The following is a 10949-nucleotide window of genomic DNA, read 5'->3' as shown; positions in this document are numbered from 1 at the left end:
ATTCTCCTAGACTTAAGAATACAATCATTGCAACTAAGATGAACCGCCATTGGCTAAGTGAGCATATATCAATCAAGAACAATAGAAAAGATGTGCGCATTATAAAACTCCCACCCACACTTAAGTTGTACATTGTCCTCAATCTACTCATGCAAGCTCACTCAAAATATATCATTCAAAAATAGATGTGGGAGAAGCAATTAAAACAATATTCCCCTGACTCTTAGTGTTGCGTTCGATGAAGCTAATTCGTTGGGAGTAGTGTTTCAACGGGTTGTGAAGCTCGCACGGCCAAGTGCCAAAGCACCTTGGCCATGCCCATGACTAAGTCTCAATTCCCAAGATGACAAGACCATCTGCGCGCATACACGAGGGGGTTCAGTGAAGCTCAAGAAAAAAACAAAAAAATAATTCGAGTGTATAAAAAAGATGAAGCAATGAATACAACTCGATAAATGCAACTATAACATAAACTCGGAAGGAAAAAAATCCTTTTCACGAGTGAACAAATCTAAAAATAAGAAAAATAAAATAAAGTAAAAATGCATGAAAGTAAAAGAAAGGTCAAGTATCGGAGTCGCTCTCGGGGCTCCCACTGCTGCTCTGTCTTGAAGTGGAAGCATATAGTGGGTCATCCGGTCTTTGAGGGTCGAGGATGGAGGTCTTGAGAAAGCGGGGGCTTGAAGAGTCCTCGGCTGCAGGACAAATGATGAGGCAATGTCTCGCTCTAGGATCTGCTGTAATATGTCAAAATGTGCCATGAACTCTGTGTACTGAGTGGCATGCGTAGCCCTAATCTCGGCAACCTCAGCTCGAGCCTCAGCCACCTTTATCCATATCACTCCCAAGGCGCTTTCTAGTCTCTCAAAATGATCATGAGCTCGAGATGTTGGAAATATACGCACGGGGGGTGGTTCCTCTGCCGCTGGAGGTGTCTCAGTCTCCATCGGCACTGGTTGGGGCTCGGGAGCGGACTGAGATGCCCCAGCTTCATCTTCAAATTGTATGTTTAGCACATAAACAACATTTGAATATTTTCGGATCAACCCCATGAGCCTTATTGTCTCCAACCCGAGTGGAGCTGGTATTATCGCTTTCTCGGTTCCGCTGATTTTATCTCGCAAACCCATCCCCACAATGAGTCTTGTAATATATGGACCCGAGAAGATGACACCCAATCGAGGATATTGTTCTTGATGCTTCAAATACTCCGCTAAAATGTGTCCCAGATGGACCGGTTCATTCCGAACCATGGAGTACAATTACAGAAGCTCTTGCTTGTTGATGACTCCCGTGCTATCACCGCGACTACTCACTGACCTGCTTATGATGGCGTGAAGATATCTGTAACTGGGTCGAGATAAACATGAGGCCTTAGACACTCCTAGTTCATAACACCCTTTTCCACATAATAATGAATACGCCTCAATGGGAGATAAACCCATCATGTCAATTGGGAGATTCTCATACTCCTCAGTTTCAATATACTCTTCATCATATAGACCAAGTCTAATGGAAAACTATGTGACACTCATACTGTGATGCTGCCCAAAAGCTCTGAACTGAATCGCGTCGACACTATCAAAATGAGCATAAGAGCGGTCGAACTCAAACGAAGCAAGTACCTCCAAAGTGAGTGTGCAGATAGCAGGGTTATGAATATTTAGTAACTTGTGCCAATTATTGACCAGTAATAATTTCTCGACCTCGTCAGGCATATCATCCGCTAATTGCACCTTCCTAGGTAACCCAACATCCGGAATTCGCGTTTGACCAAACTTAAGCTTCTCTAACCGCTCAAACCGAGCTTGATGCGCAGGGAGTGTGAATTCCATAACTTCTGTCTCAGCGGTAGGCTTTCGAGGCCGCTTAGCAACTGCTTTCTTCAATTTGGTAGCCATACCTATATGTATTAGAAAAGGAAAATCAATCAGTTTCATTCAAGCGGCAGAAAAATAAGAACACACGGCCGTGCGGAAATTCCGCACGACCGTGTGCTTCCACGGGCAGTGAAAGCCGCACGGTCCTTGTAGCCAATCTCCATGCCACCTCTCTATCTCACTTCCATATCGTCTGAAAAACAAATCATAACTAGTTTAGCAAGAAAACGATGTGTTTTGACCATTTCAATCGCAAGTAACCAGTTAGATTTAAACGAAATCGAAAAAGAGCGAAAATCAAGGCTTACCGATGAGCTGCACTTAAACACCCTTACAATCCACAAAATACATCAATTAGCTCGAAGACGATAGTAACAGGTGATAAGACTATTAGAAAAATGCTCTTTGGGTAGCTTAGGTTTATTTGAGGGGAAGGGTGTGAGTCTTGTATTGGGAGAGCAGATGGTTCTTTAAATCCTGGAACTCCACACTGGCGTGCGGGAGTCGTCCACACCCGTGCGCCTTCAAACGAAGGGTTCACAAGGGTGGATGCATGCCCCTGTGGCCTTGCTGGATATCCGAGAAAAATATGTATACACGCCCGTGCGGAAATTCCGCACAGGCGTGGACTTACACATGCCCAACTCAAAGGGGCAGCCGCACGCCCCTGTGTCTTCTCGGGATGAAGAGAACTCCTCTGTAGAGCCTCACACGGGCGTGCGGAAATTACCCATGCCCGTGCGTGGGTCACAAGGTTTCCCACAGGGGCGAGTCCACGCCCCTGTGTGCTCTCGGAAAAATCCACCCAACTCTGCAGGAATTCACACGCCCGTGCGAAAATTACCCACGGGCGTGCGACATGCGAATGGTTGTTCATAGGGGCAGCCACACGCCCTGTGCCTTCTCTGGATGAGCTCGCAGTATACACCCACGGGCGTGTGGAAATTCCACACGCCCGTGTGTTTTCTCTGGATGACTTAGAAAAACCTGTAGGCTCTGCAGAACTATTCTGAACATGTTTATACACTCAGAGCCTTCTATATTATGCAAAATTTACCAAATAAAAACACTAAATAGAACTCAAACGACCAAACTTCGCCAACTCTCAACAAAACACACAATGAGTACTTTTAAAAATCCCACAACAAAATCATAGCACAAGCACTTAAAAATCGAGACACCAACACTTAACAATTTATTCATGCAAATAAATTAAACTAAGAAGATAGAAAAATAGTAAACACTTGGGTTTCCTCCCAAGAAGCGCTTGTTTAATGTCACTAAGCTTGACGTATCTTTCTTACCTCACGGGGGTCCATGAATGAAGGTTGCCCTCTTACCCATGGCTTGGAAGCATGATGAGCAAAGTCTCTTGAGGATAGAGGGTGTACTCTCGGCCTTCGGACCACCTAGCAATGGTTCGTCCAACTTCCTTGGCTCATGTACGTCTCCAACAATCTTGGAGCATTTTCGGTGGCGTCTTCGAGCCCTCTTCATTTTTCGGAGCACCTTCTTCAAGATCCCCGGGGTAAATGTTACTTCTTCAGTCGAACCAAGCATCATTACTTCTTCATTGCTCTCCTCTTGGTCGAACAATCCTTCATACGGATCCGGGTTGAACATTTCCTCGCATATATTCATCAACAATTTCATCGATGAGTGTCTAGAAAGTATAGAGTATCATCAAAATCAAGAGAATGCCGCATGGCTTCAGCAAGGTGGTATGTGAGCTTATCATCTCCAATTCTCAAAGTGAGCTCCCCTCCGTCCATGTCAATCAATGCTTTGGAAGTCCGCAAGAACGGTCTCCCAAGTATCAAAGATACATCTGCATCCTCATCGACATCTAGCACTACGAAGTCAACTGGAAAAATGTACTTGTCCACCTTGACAAGCACGTTCTCAATGATGCCTCTCGGATGTCGCACCATTCAGTCCGCCAATTGTAAAGTCATCCGAGTAGGCCTAGGCTCACCCAAGCCTAGCTTTTGGAAGAAAGTATATGGCATGACGTTGATGCTCGCCCCTGAATCTGCCAATGCCATTTCCTCACCTAAGTTGCCGATGTTACACGGAATGATGAAGCTACCCGGGTCTTTCTTCTTGTTCGGCATGTTCTTTTTGCAACACCGCGAGCATGAAGCATCAAGCACCACCCGAAGCACTCTCCTCTAATTTCCTCTTGTTGGTCAATAGGTCTTTTCGGGGAACTTCACATACTTAGGCATTTGAGCCAATGCCTCAACAAAAAGGAATGTTGATGTGGAGTTGCTTGAACAAACCTCGGGAACTTCTTATACTGTTCATCCCCTTAGCCATTCTTCAATCTAGAGGGATAAGGGATTCTTGGCTTTAAAGGTGGGGTTGCCACCTCTTTCTCTTTGTTTGCTCCCTCCTCAACCTCTACAACCTCGGGTGCGTGTTCTTTCGGCTTCTCACTCAGAAGCCTCCCTTCAACCTCATGACCACTTCTCAAAGTGATCGCCTTCACATGTTCTCTAGGGTTGGTTTCCGTGTTGCTTGGTAAACTTCCATGTGTCCTTTCGGAGAGAGACTTCGCAATTTGCCCCACTTGATTTTCAAGATTGTGCAAGATGGCGGTGTGATTGCGAAGTGTAGCCTCGACTGATTCAAACCTTGTATTTGCCTATTGAACAAATCTAGCCAAGTGCTTCTCCAAATCTGTCATTCGGGTTTCCAAGCCTGAAATTCTGTTTTCCACTTGAGGGGTTTGTTGTTGTTGTTGTTGGAAACCCGATGGCCCCATGGTCTTCTGTGGTCCTTGATTACTCCATGAAAAGTTGGGATGATTCTTCCAACCTGAATTGTAGGTGTTGCTGTATGAATTCCCTTGAGGTCTCATTCCATTACCTACAAAGTCAACATTCTCAATTGAAGAAACATCACCAATGACGATTGGACAATCGGAGGGAGCATGTCCTCCACCACAACTGGTGCAATTGGTCATGGCCGCAACTCTATTCGAAGTTATAAGATCTAGCTTCTTACTCAAACTCTCCACTTGGGCCGCCAATGAAGTTACCGCATCAATTTCATGGAGACCGGCCACCTTTTTCTTCTCCCTAGTGTTCCACTGGTAGCTATTTAACCCCATTTCCTCAATCAATTGACGAGCCTCATCGGGGGTCTTGCTGCCTAAGGTACCTTCTGTCGCCGCATCCAAGAGTTGCCTTGTACTCGGGTTCAAACCATTGTAGAAGGTTTGAACAATCATCCACTCCGGGAATCCATGTTGCAGACACTTGCGTAGGAGTTCCTTGAACCTTTCCCTTGTCTCAAATAGAGACTCCAATTCCAACTGCACAAAGGATGAGATCTCATTCCTAAGCTTTGCTGATTTTCCGAGAGGGAAATAACGGGCTAGAAAAGCTTCTATCATCTCCTCCCATGTACTGATTGATGCTCTAAGTAATGAGTGTAGCCACTGCTTTGCTTTCCCCTTTAAGGAAAATGGGAAGGCTCTCAACTTGATGGCATCATCCGTCACACCATTTATCTTCAACATGTCTCACACCTCGAGGAAGCTCTCTATGTGACCTGCTTTGGGATCCTCATCGGCCAAACTATTGAATTGTGCGGACTGCTGCAGCATATGGATGAATGCCGGCTTTAGCTCGAAGTTCTGAGCTATAATTGGGGGACGCACAATACTCGATTATGTCCCCAACAATGAAGGTCTGGCATAATCGGATAGTGTTCGTTGTTGCTCATTTTGTTCTGCCATATTTTCATATCCTTCTACTTCCAAATCAGCTGGATTATGCTATTCTTGCAGAGGTTCTTTCCCTTTTCTTCTAAGGATACGTTCAAGCTCAGGGTCTCCTTCAATCAATATTGATGGATTCCCTCGGGATATAACCTGGAGCTGCACCAAAAATAAAGAAAAAGAAAATCAGAATGATGATAGAATAGGAAGATATGAATTAGAGTGTGTGGTAAAATAGATAAGAAAACAAAGTGCAAAGTATCTCTAAACGCCTAGCTCCGCAGCAACGGCGCCAAAAACTTGACAAGGTCCCCTTGCGTATATCCCGTAAGTGCACGGGTTTGTTGAAGTAATAATCCCGGGTGAGCGGGGTCGAATCCATAGGGAGTAGGGAGTAAAGACACTTAATTCAATTCTTAGCTATGTGGAGTATCAACAATGATAAGTATGATAATGATTCAATTCTCAACAATTAAAAGCAACAAGTAAGAGAGCAAAAGTAAGGAGGAGGCAAGGCAATCGATAAAGATGGGGTACTCGGATGATGCTTCACCTAGGAAAAATTGTTTCAAGTGCAAGAACTCTCTATTATGCTTCTTAATAAATGCAATGGTGAGTCGTGGAGATCCTTACATACATAGTCCCAAATCTAAGGTCAACTATGCCTAACTCTATTCATGTCCCGGAGAAGAGATTAAATAACCTCTCAACCTCGCACTCGAATAAAGTTGCAATGTGCTCTAGGGATTCCAAGTGATAAATCGCTTCCTAATTATAGACCTAACTCTTTGGTCCAGTGGAAGGTCCCCTAGCCACAATTAAGCCCTAGATACTAAGATCCCTCAATGCTTCACTCCATTGCACGCAAGCAACTAGGCCCGCCCGGAGGTTCATCCCTTAGACCATTCACTCTATTATGGGACGCAAAGAACTCAAAGAATGGAGGTAGAATCTATCACGTCGGAGGGAAAGGGGATGCTCCCTGCACTCTCGACTCACCCTCTCAACCCTCTCCAACCTAGCATTGTCTAACACTCGTGGTGTGTCACTCACTCACAAGGTTACCAACAAGAACTCTCAACCCTAGTGTCACTCTAGGGTAAATGTTCATACAATCAAGCATTCAAGGTTGGAACTCACAATAAACATCAATTTATTGAAAGCATAATAAAGAAGTTCAAAGAAACGAATACATCCTAGGGTTCACAATCACCCAAGTACCCACTAGGGGTTTAGCACTCCATGGAGCTAAGTACAATCAAAGAAATCGAATGTAAAAGCAATGAATCCATAAAGAAACCCCCTCGATGGTCGTGTCGATGGTCTTGCGGAGAGTCCTCTACTCATCGTCCAAGGATTCCCTCGTTCGGTATAGGATACGCCTCGACGAAAGCTCCCCTACCAACCTTCTTCCTCAGGAATGACGATGTCGGAGTCATAGAACTTCTCAAAAACCTTGGCCAATACCCCTCAAACCCCTAGCCGAAGCCCTCTCTTAAGTTGGGTAAAAGATGGAGAAAAGAATACCAAAATCGGGGTTGAATCGGCTTTAAATAGTGCTGTAAACAGGCAACTCCACGGGCATGGACGCTACACGCGCCCGTGCAGAATTTCCACACGGGCATGGATAATTTTCACACGCCCGTGTGGATTCTCTGTATCTCTGATTTCTCGGCCAGCTATGAACAGTACTGTTATAGTAATTGCTACAGTGTTACTACAGTGCTCTGCTACAGTCTTCGACCTGAATAACTTCCCAATTCCATACTTTCATCGGGGTAACGCAAACGGGCACACGTTCACGTCTTGAATCACTTGCTTCTTCAATGATATACATGTTAGTGGAGCTCTTGTTCTTATATGCATTGGTCGGAATGCTCGAGTGTGACTGCCTTTGTGCCCCTTCAAATGGATGTGCTCACTCGAATACGAGGAGGTTGGCACACACTCTAGCATCTCACAGCTGTCCTATGTCTTCGTGTTTGAACTTTAAGAAGATCTCCTTCAAAATAAGTGCATTATTATCCACATTGGCCTATTTTCTTCATACTCGGCCTCACAGCCCTACCTGCGTAAAAGTAACATAAAAACACACATATTAATGTAAAAACCTGAGAAAAGTAATGCTCAACATAAGGAATGAACGCTTCGCCTTCATATCGCACAAGCACTTATCATACTGTTCATGGCTCGCCAAAGAAGGAGTAATGCAGAGAAACAATATGGGCGTATAGAAATTCCACAAGCCCGTGCGTTAATTTCACGCGGGCTGTGTGAAATATTCACATGGGCGTGTGGATTCCTGATTCCAGCCCTATTTAAGGCCGATTTCAGGCCCTATTTTAGAATTTTTTTCTCCATCTTTTCCCCAACTTGAGAGAGGGCTACTGCTAGGGTATTGAGAGGTATTGGCTAGGGATTGGGAGAGGTTCTATGGCTCCGACATCGTGCTCCATTTGGAAGAAGGTTAGTGGGAGAGATTTCGTCAACACTGATCTGGCGAGGTGTATAATAGGCTGGACAAAGGGACCTTTGGATGAGTAGAGGACTCTCCACAAGACCATCGTCACGACTATCGAGTGGGTTTTCTATGGATTCATTACTTTTACATTCAATTTCATTAATTATACTTAGCTCCATGGAGAGCTAAACACCCTAGTAGGTACTTGTATTTTGAACCCTAGGATGTATTCATTTCATTAAACCTTGTTATTTTGCTTTCATTAATTGATGTTTTTATTGAGTTCCAATCTTTAATGCATTGATTGTATGAATACTTCCTTAGATTGATACTAGGGTTAAGGGTTCTTATTGGTAACCCTTGTGAGTGAGTGAGACACCACAAGAGTTAGACAAAGCTAGATTGGAGAGAGTTGAGAGTGTGAGTCGTGAGGTAGCGGAGCGTCCCCTTTCCCCTCCCATGTGATTTATTCTACCTCTAATTCCTTGAGTTCTTTGCGGTCATAATAGAGTGAATGGGCTAAGGGATGACCTTCCACTGAGGCTTAGTTGCGAGTGCAATGGAGTGAAGCGTTGAAGTGATTTTAGCATCTAGGGCTTAATTGTGGCTACGGACCTTTCGCCTGGACCAAAGGGTTAGGTCTACATACAGGAAGAGGATTTATCACTTGGAATCCCTAGAACTCATTGCAATTCTATATGAGTGTGAGGTTGAGAGATTGTTCAATTTCTCCTCCGGGACATGTATAGGGTTAGGCATGGTTGACCTTAGATTTGGGACTAGGTATTAAAGGATCTCCACGACTCATTAATGCATTAGTTAGGAAGCATAATAAAGGGTTTTTGCACTTGAAACAATTGTCCTAGGTGGATCAATATCCGAGTACTCCATTTATATCAATTGCCTTACCTTCCCTTTACTTGTGCTCTCTCTTTTGCCTCTTTTACTTTTGTTTGTATTACATCTTACCACACAAATCACTATTCATATTTCACTTAGATAAGAAACATCTTAAGTATTTTTACTCTCTATTCCCTGTGGATACGATAAACACTCACCTGGGATTTTATTACTCGATAAACCCGTGCACTTGCGGGGCATACGCAAGGGCGTTGTCTAGTTTTTGGCTTAATTGCCGGGGAATAGGCATTTAGAGATACTTTGCACTTTGTTTTCTTAGCTATTCATTTATTCATTCTATTTCACATCTTCTTTTCTACAATCATTCTTATTTGTTTTCTTTCTTTTTGTGCAGCTCCAGGTTCATGACCCGAGGGAACCCCTCAGTATTGCTTGAAGGAAATCCCGAGCTCGAACGTACACATAGAAGAAAAGGGAAAGAACCTGTGGAGCAATAGTCTAATCTAGCTGATTTGCAAGTTGAAGGATTGGATAATATGGCGAAACAAAATGAGCAGCAGAGGACATTGTCAAATTCTGCCAGACCGTCTGTATTAGCGACAAAATCGAGTATTGTGTGTCACCCGATTACAGCTCAGAACTTCGAGTTGAAGCCGGCATTCATCCATATGTTGCAGCAATCCACACAGTTCAATGGTTTGGCCGATGAGGATCCAAACAGTTATATAGAGAACTTTCTCGAGGTCTGTGATATGCTCAAGATAAAAGGTGTGATGGATGATGCCATCAAGTTGAGAGCCTTCCCATTTTCCTTAAAGGCGAGAGCGAAGCAATGGCTACACTCATTTCCTAAAGCATCAATTACCACATGGGAGGAGATGGTAGAAGATTTTCTTGCCCGTTATTTTCCTCCCGGAAAATCTACAAAGCTTAGGAATGAGATCTTGTCCTTTGTACAGTCAGAATTGGAGTCTCCATTTGAGACGTGGGAAAGGTTCAAGGAGCTCCTATGAAAGTGCCCACAACACAGATTCCTAGAGTGGATGAGTATTTATACCTTTTATAGCAGGTTGAATCCGAGCACAAGGCAACTCTTGGATGAGGTAGCAGGAGGTACCTTAGGTAGCAAGACCCTCGGTGAGGCCCGTTAACTAATTAAAGAAACTGGGTTAAATAGCTACCAATGGAATGCTAGGGAGAATAAGATAGTGGCCGGGCTTCATGAGATAGATGCAGTAACTTCATTGGCGGCTCAAGTGGAATCATTGAGTAAGGAGTTAGATGTTCTAACTTCGAATAGAGTGGCGGCCATGACTACTTGCACCGGGTGTGGTGGAGGGCATGCTCCCTCCGATTACCCAATCTCTATTGGTGATTCATCTTCAATTGAGAATGTTGATTTTCTGGGTAATGCGATGAGGAATCAAGGGCATCCATATAGCAACACCTACAATCCAGGTTGGAAGAATCATCCCAAATTTCTTGTGGAGTAACCAAGGTCCACAAAAGGCCATGGGATATCTGGTTTCCAACAACAACAAGCCCCAAACATGGAGAATCACGTTTTTGGTTTGAAGACTCAAATGACCGATTTGTAGAAGGCCTTGACAAGATTTGTACAATCATCGGATACAAGGTTTCAATCAATTGAGGCTACACTTCGCAACCACACCACTCCTTTGCACAACCTTGAGAATCAAGTGGGGCAGATTGAGAAGTCTCTATCGGAGAGATCACAAGGAAGCTTGCCAAGTAATACCGAGACCAATCCTAGAGAGCATGTGAAGTCGACCACTTTTAGAAATAGTCGTAAGGTTGAAGGTAGGTTTCCGAGTGAGAAGCCCAATGAACATGCACCCGAGGTTATAGAGGTTGAAGAGGGAACAAGCAAAGAGAAGGAGGTGGCACCCTCACCTTTAAAGCCAAGAATCCCTTATCCCTCTAGGTTGAAGAATGACCAAGCAGATGAATAGTACAATAAGTTCCTGAGCTTGTTCAAGCAACTCCACATCAATATTCC

The 10949-nt window shown here is 44.1% G+C and overlaps 2 non-coding genes across 2 annotated transcripts; one reads left to right on the top strand and one right to left on the bottom strand.

Annotated features, from left to right (window-relative positions):
* Positions 1 to 5125: 5125 nt before the first annotated feature.
* Positions 5126 to 5232, top strand: LOC120253798. Its single transcript, XR_005534429.1, has one exon. It is a non-coding gene; the product is annotated as a small nucleolar RNA R71 (small nucleolar RNA).
* A 4623-nt stretch (positions 5233 to 9855) lies between these two features.
* On the bottom strand, positions 9856 to 9962 carry LOC120253799. The gene has a single exon (XR_005534430.1). It is a non-coding gene; the product is annotated as a small nucleolar RNA R71 (small nucleolar RNA).
* Between the last annotated feature and the right edge of the window lie 987 nt (positions 9963 to 10949).

This window comes from Dioscorea cayenensis, unplaced genomic scaffold (genome assembly GCF_009730915.1).
Source record: "Dioscorea cayenensis subsp. rotundata cultivar TDr96_F1 unplaced genomic scaffold, TDr96_F1_v2_PseudoChromosome.rev07_lg8_w22 25.fasta BLBR01000210.1, whole genome shotgun sequence".
Taxonomy (NCBI): Eukaryota; Viridiplantae; Streptophyta; class Magnoliopsida; order Dioscoreales; family Dioscoreaceae; genus Dioscorea; species Dioscorea cayenensis.
Note: the sequence above shows the minus strand (reverse complement) of the source record. Positions and strands in the feature narration are given on the sequence as shown.